This window comes from Schistocerca serialis, chromosome 3 (genome assembly GCF_023864345.2).
Source record: "Schistocerca serialis cubense isolate TAMUIC-IGC-003099 chromosome 3, iqSchSeri2.2, whole genome shotgun sequence".
In the NCBI taxonomy this organism is placed as follows: Eukaryota; Metazoa; Arthropoda; class Insecta; order Orthoptera; family Acrididae; genus Schistocerca; species Schistocerca serialis.
In genome coordinates, this window is record NC_064640.1 from 863,878,668 (window position 1) to 863,893,323 (window position 14,656).

At 43.7% G+C, this 14,656-nt stretch overlaps 1 pseudogene; it reads right to left on the minus strand.

The window, feature by feature from the left end:
- Positions 1–10,401: 10,401 nt before the first annotated feature.
- LOC126471825 (5S ribosomal RNA) lies at positions 10,402–10,519 on the minus strand (annotated as a pseudogene).
- Between the last annotated feature and the right edge of the window lie 4,137 nt (positions 10,520–14,656).

The window sequence follows — 14,656 nt, forward strand, 5'->3', positions numbered from 1 at the left end:
TGAATATGTAGATATGAAGAGTAAAGATGTAGACTGTTACTAAAGTTCTTTTAATTTAAAAAGCTTTAAGGGTTTTCACATAAAAAATTCAGTGGCATTATTTTTCAGCACGCCCTTGTACATTAGCTTTTTCTTCGACATAATCTCCCTATCGGTCTTGGCACTTGTCGCGTCATGGAATGAGTCTGAATATATCCTCGGGGTAAAAATCCTGTCCTTGGGTTATCAGTCACGTTGCCGGGAAGTGTTTCACCTCCTCGTCTGAAGCGAGCCTCCTGTGTGCTCCTTCAACTGAGAAAAAAGGTGAAAGTCGTTTGGAGCGAGATCCGGGCTTTAGGGCGGATGGTAGATGATGTCCCAGAGAAACTGTGTCAACAGCGTGGTGATCATCTTTGCTGTTTGAGGTAGCGCGTTGTCATGAAGGAAGATGATGTCCTCTTGAAGGAACACCTAGGAGGCCGACGACTCGATTCATACGAGGAGCTGAAATACTTCGCGACAACTTGGCTTAGCACGCAAAGATAGGATTTTTACCAGGAGGGTATATTCAAACTCATCCCACGAAGCGGCAAGCGCCTAAACCGATATGGAGACTACGTTGCAAAATAACTTAATGTACGTACTATCAGTTACCTGTACCGGCTGTATGAAATAAAATAAACAGTTTTCACTGCAGGCTTTATAACTTAGTTTCTCATCGCCTGTCATACGTGTTTATGGGAAGAGGAGCGACATCAGAACCTCCAGACCATGCAAACACGTTTAACTTACTACTCGATATTTTCCTTCTCTCCTGAATACGACTTCATTGTCTTAACCACTATAATACCGCTCACTTTATGGATACGAATAATCTCCAAGTTCCAAAAATTTTGGAAAAATGTTGGAGACACGGAAAAATTCTAGTTGGTTTACATCATGGTCAAATAGATATTCCTAAATCAGATATCGGACTGCAAACTGCACTTTAAGAAAATCACCCGCAAGAATTAAGCGAAAAGAAGTCAGATTAACAGAGGAATGATGAAGTACGTTTGAAGTACTCTAAGGCTGTAGGTGATACGATAAAGAATACTACAGTACGCAGTTCAGTTGAAGAGCAATTGATAATTCTAAAAAGGGAAATCACGGAAGTTGGGCGGAGAAATATAACTACAAGGAAAGTAACTGTGAATTTGGGCATTATAAGAAGTACTTCAACTGATAGACGAAAGAAGGAAGTACTACAATGTTCAAAAATGACAGGAATAAGGCCATATAAGTGACTTAGAAATGAAATAGGAAGAAAGTGCAGGGAGGCCAAGGCGAAATGGCTACATGAAAAGTGCGAGGAAATCTAAACAGGAATGAATGTCAGAAGGACTGATTCAACACGTAGAAAAATCAAAACAACCTTGGGTAAAATCGAAAACAAAGGTGTCAACATTAAGAGTACAAGAGGAAATCTACTTTTTTTTGTGGCGGTGTTCGTAGCGACAAGCAATTCGCTGTAGAAACGGCTTACGAAGTCACCGCCACACTTTTAATAGCGGGCCGACCGGTCCGCTGGAACAGTGAACAGAAAGATGAAAACCCAAACACTCTGATTAAATAAAAGTCGGTACTTATCTTTATTACGAAGATACAGCAACACAATAGTAACTCCGTGTCTACAGAAATCTGTCTAGTTCGAGTCGGAGCGGCTAGGTCAGCGTCGGCTGACGACAAACAACAACTCTGCTGCGATGAACACACAACTGACTAGCAAGTACACAAATCGGTGGCGAGTATACAACTGAGCGGCGAATACAGAACTGTCCTAGCGCTCGCGACTCCAGCGCTTAAGAAGCCAGAAGCCAGCGGTGGCGCGCGCAGACTTGCGGCGATTTCCTGTATCGCTGGCGCTGCTTATGCGGACGGGGTCCGGACTTTGATGCTGCCAACCTTTTGGCAGCGGGCTCGGTTGGCATTACTGGCTAGGATATAACACTTTTAAATGCTGAAGGCAGAGTGAATAGATGGAAAGAGTACATCAAAGTATTCTTCGAGGTGAAAGAACTGTCTGATGACGTGATAGAAGAAAAAATGTGAGTTTAAATGGAAGAAATAGGGGATCCAGTATTGGAATCAAAGTTTAACATAGATTTGAAGACTTGCAGTCAAATATGACGGAAAGCCTAGATAAAATACCTTTGGGATTTCTAAAAGCAATGGGGAGAAGTGTCAAATAAACTAGTATTCAAATTGGTGTGTAGAATCCATGAGTTCGGAGAAAACCATCCCAAATTCGGAAAAATATCATCCACACAATTTCTAAGATAGAAAGGACAGATAAGTGTGAAAACTATAGCACCATCAGCGTAACAACTCAGGCATCCAGGTCACTGACAAGAAAAATATACAGAAGAATGGAAAAGAAAGGCATCTGTTTGATGCCGACCATTTTGGCTTTCGGAAAGGTAAAGGTATCAGAGAGGCAGTTCTGACGTGGCACTTTATAGTGTACACACGATATAAGAGAAATCAAGACATATTCGACCTACAAAAAGGCTTCGACAGTGAAAGATGGTGCAAAATGTTCTAAGATCTCAGGAAAATAAGTTTAATATGTGGGGAAAAACGGAAAGAGGGAAAAATAATAAAGGAAGACCAAGAAAGAAGTGACAGATTAGAAAGAGTGTAAAGCATGGATGTAGTGTTTCGCCCCTAGTGTTCAATCAATATATCGAAGAAACAATGACGGATATAAAAAAAAGTAGATGCAGAGGGATTAAACTTCAAGCTGAACGGATATCAATGATAATATTCGCTGATGACATTGCTACTTTCTGCGAAAGTGAATTCACAGGACTGCAGGGCCTGTTAAGTGGAATGATCAGAAATGAGTACATATTGTGTATAAAGAATAAACCGAAGAAAGACGAAAGTAATGAGAAGTAGCGGAAATGAGATAAGCACTAAACTTATCGTCAAAACTGAGGACCACGAAGTAGACGAAGCGAAGGAAATCTGCTACTTTGGAAGCAAAAGACCAGATGACGGACGAAACATGGAGGACATAAAAAACATACCAGCACAGGCAAAGAGGTCATTCCTAACCAAAACAAGCTGACCAGTATCAACCATCGACCTTAATGTGAGGATGAAATATCTAAGAACGTACATTAGGAGCACACCACTATATTGAAGTGGGTCACGGACTGTAGATAAAGCGGAAAAGAAGAGAATCGAAGCATTTGAGATATGATGTATAGAAGGATGTTGTCAAATAGATTGACTCATAAGATACGAAATGAGGAGGTCCTCTGCAGAATAGGCAATGAGAGGAGCGTGTGGGTTCAAAAATGGTTCAAATGGCTCTGAGCACTATGCGACTCAACTTCTGAGGTCATCAGTCGCCTAGAACTTAGAACTAATTAAACCGAACTAACCTAAGGACATCACACACATCCATGCCCGAGGCACGATTCGAACCTGCGACCGTAGCGGTCACGCGGTTCCAGACTGAAGCGCCTTTAACCGCACGGCCACACCGGCCGGCCGAGCGTGTGGGAAACTGATAGTATGTCAATTAGGTTCCTTTCAGAGAATGCTGTTGCAGTAACTCCTTACCTAACAATCATTTACAACCGATCGCTCAACGAAAGATCGGTGTCAAAAGAGTGGAAAGTTGAACAGGTCACACCAATATTCAAGAAAGACAGTAGGAGTAATCCACTAAATTACAGGCCCATATCATTAATATCGATATGCGGCAGGATTTTGGAACATACAGGGTGTAATTAGTCTGGGAACACTTTCAACTATTTATTGCAAAAGAACTAAACGTTGTACAGGTGTCATACATATTGCATTTTGAAGAGCAACTCTGAATTTTTTTTTACAAACATTCAATATGCGAACCATGAGTGACCCGGCAGACGTCAATACGGTAATCGAATTCTTGCCATACCCGTCCCAGCATGGCATCGTCGAATGTACTAGTCGCTTGTCGTATTCTCTCCCGGAGCTCTGCTACATCACGTGGTACAGGCAGTACATACAACACATCTTTAATGTATCCCCACAGAGAAAAGTCCACGGAGTGAGATCTGGTGATCGGGGAGGCCATTTCATGAGCTTCAACACACAAAAGCTCACTCTGCACCTGAACTCGCCAAGTTTGTGACTAGCGCTGACTATCGGCAAATTACCAAACTACAATGTGGCGGTATATATGAAAAAAAAACCTTCAGGATTTCTCTTCAAAATGACATATGTATGATATCTGCACAATGTTTGGTTCTTGTGCAATAAATAACTGAAAGTGTTCCTGGATTTTATGTACATGCTGTATATTGTGATGGAACATGACGAATTACCTCGAAGAGAACGCTCTATTGACACACAGTAAAAACGGATTCAGAAAGTAATCGAGTAAAACAGAAGTAACTTCTCTCGTTCCCCAAGATAATGTTATAGGTCCTCTGCTGTTCCTTATCTATATAAACGATTTAAGAGACAATCTGTGTAGCCGTCTTAGGTTGTTTGCAGATGGTGCTGTCGTTTATCGTCTAGTAAAGCATCAGAAGTTCAAAACCAATTTCAAAACGATTTAGGTAAGATATATGTATGGCGCAAAAATTGGCAGCTGGCCCTGAATAATGAAAAGTGTGAGGTCGTCTACACGAGTGCTGAGAGGAATCCACTAAACTTCGGGTTGCACGATAAATCAATCAAATATAAAGGCCCTAAATTCAACTAAATACCTATGAATTACAATTGCGAACAACTTATACTGTGAAAATGCTGTGGGGACAGCCAGCGAAATACTGCGTTTTATTGGCAGAACTCTTAGAAAGTGCAACAGGTCTACTAAAGAGACTGTCTACACTACACTTTCCCGTCCTCATTTGGAGTACCGAACTGCTGTGCGGTCTGGGATCCTTGCCAGATAGGATTTATACTACCGTGAAATAGGGGAAAGTGTGTCACGGACGTGATACAGGAATTGGGGCCGAAATCATTAAAACAAAGGCGTTTTTCGTTGGGGCGGGATCTTATCACGAAATTTAAATCACCAAGTTTCTCCTGCGAATGCGAAAATATTTTGTTTACGCCGACCTACACAGGAAGAAACGATTATCCTAATAAAATAAGCGAAATCACGGCTCGCACGGAAAGATATAAATGGTCTCTTTCTCTGCGCGCTGTTCGAGAGTGGAATAATGGAGAATTAGTGTGAAGGTGATTCCATGAATCCTCTGCCAGGTGCTTAACTGTGATTTGCAGAGTCGCCATGCAGATGTAGATAAGAAGAAGCGAGATGATGATAGAGCATTTGTTAAGACATCAAGGAATAACTTCCATGGTACTTGACGGAGTTTTAGAGGTTAAAAACTGTAGGGGAAAACAGAGATGGGAATATATCCAACAAGTAGTGGAGGACGCTGCGTGCAAGTGCTACTCTGAGATTAAGAGACTGAAACTTGAGAGGAATTCGGGGCGACCGCATCAAATCACATAGGGTTGATAGAAGAGATAGAGAAGATCCAACTGAGAGCAACGCGCTTCGTTACAGGATCATTTAGTAATCGCGAAAGCGTTACGGAGATGATAGACAAACTCCAGTGGAAGACTCTGCAGGAGAGACGCTCATTAGCTCGGTACGGGCATTTGTTGAAGTTTTGAGAACATACCTTCACCGAGCAGTCAAGCAGTATATTGCTCCCTCCTACGTATATCTCTCGAAGAGACCACGAGGATAAAATCAGAGAGATTAGAGCCCACACAGAGGCATACCGACAATCTTGCTTTCCACGAACAATACGAGACTGGAATAGAAGGGAGAACCGATAGAGGTACTCAAGGTACCCTCCGCCACACACCGTCAGGTGGCTTGCGGAGTATAGATGTAGATGTAGAAACCAGCCATAGGGGAAAGAAACTGAATTGCTTCTGTTTAAAACTCTTTGGTAGTGCTAATCTTCATTCTGCAACAAGTGAAAAATCTCCTCCACTTTCACTGGCGAGAAAAGTGTTTACACATGCTCGAGCTCTGCTTATGTCTTCTCACAAGGGGTGGGGGGGGGGGGGGGGGGAGGGAGGCACCACATTGGGATTACGGATTTGCTTCAAACTTTGCACACCGATAGTGGGCCATTAAAACAATATAATTTCCAAGTAGTGAAGTGCAATACTCTGGCAATTCCGAGAAATTTTACGAATATAATATCAATTATGTGCTGGCCGGAGTAGCCGTGCGGTTCTAGGCGCTACAGTCTGGAGCCGAGCGACCTCTACGGTCGCAGGTTCGAATCCTGCCTCGGGCATGGATGTGTGTGATTTCCTTAGGTTAGTTAGGTTTAATAAGTTCTAAGTTCTACGTGACTGATGACCTCAGAAGTAAAGTCGCCTAGTGTTCCGAGCCATTTGAACTATTTGAGCCAAGAAGCGGTCAGCAATAATGCTTAGGAAGCGCAATCCTGTTACCAATTCCTTTTTACTCTATATATTTTTCATTTTATCTACATATATTTTCATTATTGAATTTAGATTACATTTGAGAGGTAATATAATGGAAAGAAACCACTTCCTTTTTCATAAAGTTGTAGTGAATTTTATATGTTATTTGGCTGTCTACTATTTCTAATTAAATTTTCAAGGACAAGGGACAGGCTTGGAAAGCCCAAGTTAAACCTCCATAAATAACGATGCGAATGATGTTATTCACAATCAGTAATATAGTAAGTCATAATGTGCTAGACCGCAAGAGTAATATACAATTATTGGTCGGATGTGCTCTCGACATCACACGGTGGAGGATTGTATTCGTATTTAATACATAAATTGTAGCTTCATGAAAATACAAGTATTCTTTTTCATTATATTACCTCACAAGTGTCATATAAAATAAATAATATGACCAGCTATGAAAAAAAGTAGATTAATGATTAAGTCTCAGAGGGAGTCGAACCGTCGCCTCATGTACGTTCGTCGTACAAAGCTCGGCCTCAAATCACTAAACCCCCATAAACTCTAACGGTTTCGGCGGGCACCTACGCACAGATACATAAGACACATAACAGATACGTAAACTTCTCTTGCAATTTTCTCGAAACTGCCAGAGTAGTGCATCTTACTAGTTGCACGCTATGTTGTTTTAATGGCGTACTAAAGGCGTACAAAGTTTGAAGCAAATCTGTGGTCCCGACGTCGTGGCCACCACCTGTCAGTTACTTCGTTAACACGGAGCTGGCAGTCATTAGAAGAAGTTCGGGGACTAAATTGTGTGTCCCATGAGTGTAATGGTAGATTTTCATTACTTGTTTAGCGAAGGCAATTGTAAAAGTCGGTGGTACGACCCTCCTCCCCCCTTCATCTGACCGCAGCAGCCATTGTGCGCAAAGAGAGGGTGATGAATGCATGCAAGTTAACGCTTAGCGTTCCACGCGGAATTTCTCCTGGGATATTAGGCTGAGGCTGCAGTATGGCGAGGTAGAGTGAAAACCTGCCTCCAACATACATCAACGGCTCTCGTGAAATACCCGCCAAACTGGCGTTTTCTCTTACACTGCTGAGAAACTGGGTACCGATTCCTATTTGTTAGAATTTGTGTGATTAAGAAAATGACAAGAGCGTGAACTATACGGGTATTTATGACCAGCGATAAACTCACTTTTCTCATTGACGAAAGCGTCCCTAATTCCCTTGGTGTTTCGTTTTAAATGTTGCAGACTTCATCAAAAGAATCATTAAGTGCTGTAAATAAGGCGTTAAATAATGTGCGTAGTTGGAGTAATGTAGTGCCTGTTCTCTCGGACAAGAAAAATCTCTTACAGGAATCAGGAACTGGAAGTAAGGGGTTCATAGGTTGGTGACGCTACGTCAGTAGTGTGTAACAGGCTGATAATTTTGGTCGGAGTCGGCCGGTGTGACCGAGCGGTTCTAGGTGCTACAGTCTGGAACCGCGTGACCGCTACGGTCACAGGTTCGAATCCTGCCTCAGGCATGGGTGTGTTTTGTCCTTAGGATAGTGAGGTTTAAGTAGTTCTAAGTTCTAGGGGACTGATGACCTCAGATCTTAAGTCCTATAGTGCTCAGAGCCATTTGAACCATTTGAAACGTGTCATTTCTTTCAGTTATTTTCTGTACTACATTGTATCACTTCTTTCTAAGTATGGTCCAAGTGACGCCTCATGCGAAAATTAATTTCGTCCTTAAGCTGGAATATTTTACGAGGACAGCATGTGACAGTGCAGCTCATCGTGAGAAAAAATCTCCTAGCTTATTTTGAGTCTCGTCCCGCAAAAAATAATATTAAATCAAAAAGGCTGCCCTATAATAATAAGGGCGAAATCAAAATGATAGACAGGGTATCCGACCAATAGCAGACGTTTATGGTTACACACGGTCTAGTAACATAATGTGACCACCTCCTGTCGTAAACATCAACGTGCAATAACCACTCACAGGCGGTAGATGGCAGCACTAGAAGTGAAGGGTATATAAAGCGTGTCGGGGTTATGCGGAAAACAGTGCGGTCGTAGTCGTAATAAAGAAACGGAGCAATGCCTCTGACGTCCAAAAGGGCATGATAATTGGCTTTCGGCCCAACAGTGCAAGCATTTCCCAACTGCTAAGTTTGTAAACTGTTCACGCAGTGCCATGGTTAAAGTATACCGTACACGGAAAAATGGCGCTATCCAAAGCCGACGTCGACGCAGCCGTGGTGCACCATGGGCCATAACTGACAGGAGTGAACGACAGACGTGGGCATGTGTACGGGAGAATAGCTGTACAACTGTTGAGCAACTGAAAGCCCAGATGAACCAAGGGGCTACCAACAGCGTCTCCTCAACGGCAGTTCAGAGAACGTTTCTGCGTATGAACCTCCTCAGCGGGTCCCTGGTACACGCACCGTTGATAACATGCTGTTCATCGGGGAATTTGCACGCCAGTACTGCAACTGGACTTCCACTGTGCGGCAAGAGGTGGTGTTTTCAGATGAATGCTCCACCATACAGAAAGCAAACACACTGCAACAATCGTTGGAAGGGCCCAGGCCGGAGGAAGGAGCATTATGGTCTAAGGAATGTTTTTGTGGCATTCCCTGGGTGATATTGTCATTCTAGAAGGCACAATGGCTCAACTCAGGTATGTATCTATCCTTGGGGACCAAATCCACCCCGACGTGGAAGGATCCTTTATTGTATGATTATATGATAGCGGAACAAACACTGGTACCAGTTACTTCTGTAAAATATCTGGGAGTATACGTACGGAACGATTTGAAGTGGAATGACCATATAAAATTAATTGTTGGTAAGGCGGGTGCCGGGTTGAGATTCATTGGGAGAGTCCTTAGAAAATGTAGTCCATCATCAAAGGAGGTGGCTTACAAAACACTCGTTCGACCTATACTTGAGTATTGCTCATCAGTGTAGGATCCGTACCAGGTCGGGTTGACAGACGAGATAGAGAAGATCCAAAGAAGAGCGGCGCGTTTCGTCACAGGGTTATTTGGTAACCGTGATAGCGTTACAGAGATGTTTAGGAAACTCTAGTGGCAGACCCTGCAAGAGAGGCGCCCTGCATCGCGGTGTAGCTTGCTGTCCAGGTTTCGAGAGGGTGCGTTTCTGGATGAGGTATCGAGTATATTGCTTCCCCCTACTTATACCTCCCGAGGAGATCACGAATGTAAAATTAGAGAGATTCGAGCGCGCACGGAGGCTTTCCGGCAGTCGTTCTTCCCGTGAACCATACGCGACTGGAACAGGAGAGGGAGGTAATGACAGTGGCACGTAAAGTGCCCTCCGCCACACACCGTTGGGTGGCTTGCGGAGTATAAATGTAGATGTAGATTTAGACGTGTCTTCATATCCAAACGAGTATCAGACACATTCAGTTACGAATATTAACCATACTGACAAACAAGTTAATCTAACTTCTCCAGAATTTCTTTCTCCCCTTCCTGTTCCATTCGCAGAGTCCGCCTGCTTAGCTGAGTGGTAACGTGTTTGTCTACCATGCACCGGCCCAGGGTTCGATTCCCGGCCAGGTTGAAGATTTTCTCCTCTCGAGGACTGTGTGTTGTGTTGTTCTCATCATCATCTCATCATCACCGACGTGCAAGTAGCCCAATGTAGCGTGACCTGAAAAAAGACTTGCATCTGGCGGCCGAACTTCCCCGTATGGAGCCTCCCAGCCAACAGTACAACTAAACTAAAACTAAACTCCTCCCGAGCAGGCCATGAAGGCCCAATGGAACCGACCGGCCGCCGTGTCATACTCAGCCCACAGGCGTCACTGGATGCGGATATGGAGGGGCATGTGGTCAGCACACCGCTCTCCCGGCCGTATGTCAGTTTCCGAGTCCGGAGCCGCTACTTCTCAATCAAATAGCTCCTCAGTTTGCCTCACAGGGGCTGAGTGTATCCCGCTTGCCAACAGCGCTCGGCAGACCGGATGGTCACCAATCCAAGTGCTAGCCCAGCCCGACAGTGCTTAACTTCGGTGATCTGACGGGAACCGGTGTTACCACTGCGGCAAGGCCGTTGGCCAACAATACTACACGATCATTTAATTTCATTTTCATTCGCAGATAGGAAGTGTGAAGAGAAATTGCTCAGTTCGTTTAGAGATGTGTGAGGCATATGTACTTCTTACTCAGCCACTGCTAGTGGAGTGGAAACAACGATCGTTTGCGTATTGTTGATAAATACGTAACAGTCAATTCAGTTTGATTAAAAATTCTATGAGACCGTGTACGGTGGCGATTGGTGCACAAACTTTGCACGACAAGCCATACAGTTTAACAGTCGATAACGAAATTTCACCTGAATCTCTCAGTGAAGTGATTCTTTACGCATATAGGATTCCACATAATGGAGAGATGCTACAGCGTATGATTATGATATCAACAGACCTGCAGAGTAGAAGCAAAAACGAGACAACACGCTAGAAGACGAATCGAGCAATCAGCGAGATAAAACAGAGGCAGTTTAACTTCAATGACTCCCGAGAAGTTACCGCAACGTATCAACGACATGTAAATGTTTGCACTGGCAGTTTTTTTGCAGCTACCGACGAGGTCCTTCTGTTCTTTTTGTTGAGATAAAAGACAAGAACTTAGGAAGGACCGCCTGGCTCCTGGCAAGCTTATCAGGCGAAGTAGCGCATGATGTTCATATTGTGTAGTACTACTAAACATGATTTTACAAGTAAATTAGAAAGCTCAGTAACAGAGGACAAATTTTTGCGAATCTCAGTCTCATTTAGGGAATTTATTTCCGTTATTAGTAAGAAGAAGAAGAATAGGTATCCGACATGTTGCTGCAAAGGTATTGCAGTTAATTTTATATTGATGGACTTTGCTGTCCTGTGGAAACTATATACTATCCGTTTCATAATTCTATAACCGTTTGAGGTATGGGCACGGCAGCAGATGATGTTCATATTGTGTAGTACGTCAAAGGAGTGATATGTGTAGGTAAATGAAACACGCTCTATGCATTGCTCCTTTAATTATATGGGGCGATCAAAAAATTTCCGTTCGAAGACCGTACCATCCAGAATCAGTATGCTAATCGGGCAAAATCGCCGTGAGCATTGAGGCAATAATCACACCGGCACACACGCCGTGTCCTGCTGCGTGAAGTCCGTAGCTGCCTGGTGCTCATCGTCGTCCGAAAGGAATTGTCGACCCGTCAAGGTCTTTTTCTAAGCGACTGAAGGCGTGATAATCGCATGGGGAGAGACAATAGGACGGATGCTCGTAGCCTCCCACTTGAATTGGCGTAGCTTCCGCGTTCCGATTCACGATATGGGGACGTGTGTTATCATGGAGCAGCAGTACCCCTTGTCGCAGTTTTCCTGGTCGTTTCGCCGTAATTGCACGCCGTAATTTCTCCAGAATTGTGCAGAAATGTTCCCTAGTGATAGAGACACCAGATTCCTTGAAATGTGGATGGCGTCCCAGATCGACAGGTGTCTTGTGTCGAATTTCGACCAGCACGGAAATTGGCTCACCGTTCCACAACGGTGGTTTTCGAGAGATATGGTGCGCCATACACAGTATTCATTCTCCAGTGGATTTCTACTGGTTTTTGTCCTTTGGAAGCCGAAAAAAGAATAATAGCACCAGTACTGCTTGGACGCATTTGGCAATAACGAAGCCATAGTTCACGTTTCCACATTTACCACACGCACGTGGTAAATGCACGAATGCCACACTGCTCCCTTGCCTACATGTCGATGCATATATACCCGCACTGAAGTCGCGCTACGTTGCATATACGCTGCAGAAACAACCTCAAACGGAAACTTTTTGATCGCCCCCTTATACTATGTCACCATCCGAATATGTGCAATATATCTCAAACACAAGCAATTTAACAGACTTTACCTCATAATAATTTAATCTTTTGATAAGCAGTTACTGTGGCTGGAAATAGAACTTAGCTGAATGTTGTTACTCCTCTACTAACGTACCGAAGCAGGATAAAGAACTTACGATCCACTAATCCAAATCACCTCAGTGTGAACTCCAGTATTTTAACCTATAGTTCATAGTTCGTTCATGCCATGACGCTTATGGCACAGATGCTAGGCATGGAAACTGTGGGAGCCAAACCGTTGGAACGACCTTCCTTTCTCCTACCATCGGTCATTGGGCAGGCTATGGTGCTGTGCTCTGAAGCTGAACGGCTAGTCACAGTTAAATTTTGATTTCACTTGGGAATCGGGCTTCTGTAAGTTAACGTTTGACTCGAACGCTTCATGTTAGAGCACTTATTTGCTTGGTAGAAGTTTTCGATGAATTCTAGCTTGCCATGCTTAGGGTCATAATCGTTTTTGCTGGGAAGTACTACCGACTCTATGCGGCATCACCGAGGGCATTCGGAGACGGACAGCATTAACGAACGATTTCCGCATGTTGCCCCCTGATCAGCCACGGGCGCAGTTCGCAGTTGAAGCACGCCATCTGCTGCCGAAGCAGCAGATACAGCTATGGTAATAACGCTGTGTTGTGCGAAGCATTCAGAGTAGGTTTGGCAGAGAGAGGTGAATTTCAGAATATTTAACGCGGGGTTCAGTAAGCAGTAAGGTGCCTTTAGTTGGAAACATAACTTGAGCCTGTATTGGTAAACTCTCTCATGAGTTTTCTTAAGCTGTTTTGCGTCAAATGCTCACTCATTGCTCAGTTATAATTAATATAATTTTCGTTATCACATTATGAGAGAAGTTATGACACTCGATTTTGTTTAAAATCTACCAAAGTCTTATCTCCTCATTTTAAATTAGGTGTATATTGGAGTTTTCCTCAGATTAAAGTTTGCACTCACGTAATATTATTCTATCTTTCACCGTAGCTTGTCCAAGACAGAATACTTTTCAAGTGCGTAAGCTGCTTGTGGCGACCCGAATTTTGTGTTTGTTTCTTAATCAATAAAATGTTACTCACTGGATCATATATTTCATTTAATACTTCGCCAAGTTATTATGGCTATTGACTTCAGTATGATCCTGCAAATACAACGTAACGTTGGGGCCACTAATAATTGCAAATTAAATTCCAATTCTTCTCTTGGAAAACATGTTCCTAATGCGTACGTCTTACGCAGCGGTTAAGTTCGTGGGAGCCCCTGCATCACGGGATCAGTCGTCTCAGGGATTAGTACGAACCTTACTAGTGCAGCTTGAGCAGGCAAACTGACGAGAGATACCTCCCGAACTCGTACAAGATTATCAAAGATGGAAGATGTCTACCAAGATTTCATCCTCATCCAAAACGGAAGCTACTCGATCATTCTTCCAAACTCTGCTGACATACCTCTCACTGAAACATTTCTTCAGGAGACCATCCCCGTAGTGACATACATCCACACCGTAACCCGGCCAAATTTATCTTCACCAGTCCACACTCCCACGAGAGAATGTTGTCAGGTTTACCGAGCCTTCCTGGACACCAGAAAATGAGACATATCAGAAACACCGCTAGTAACTACAGCGACACATCTGTAACGCGTTACACAGAAGGAAGTAGTGGTACAAGCGGCAGATAGGCACCAAACTCAGGAATACACTGATGAGGCAAAACATTATGAGCACCTGTTTAATAGGTTGTTTGTCCGTCTTTGGAACGAAATGTATCACTGATTCTGCGTATCAGGGATCCGAGGGTCGGCCGCGGTGGCCGAGCGGTTCTAGGCGCTTCAGTCCGGAATCGCGCGACTGCTACGGTTGCTGGTTCGACTCCTACCTCGGGCATGGATGTGTGTGATGTCCTTAGGTTAGTTAGGTTTAAGTAGTTCTAAGTTCTAGGGGACTGATGACCTCATATTAAGTCCCATAATGCTCAGACCCATTTGAACCATTTGGGGGTTCGATAGTTTGTTGGTTGGTTAGTGGAGGTATGTGGCATTAGATGTCTACGCACACGTTATGTAACACGCGTAAAAAACGGGCCGCTGATTTCCTTACGTGGTGATGACACCCAATAGCGACCCAGAGGGGTTCCATACGATTTACATCAGGTTAATTGGTAACCGAGACATCAACATGAGTTCACTATAATGCTCCTCAAACCACTGTAGCACGGTTTTGGCTCCGGGACGTGGACAATTATACTGCCAAAAGATGACATCGCGTAAGACATCAAGCATGAGGAGATACAGGTGTTTCGAAGCTGTCGGCG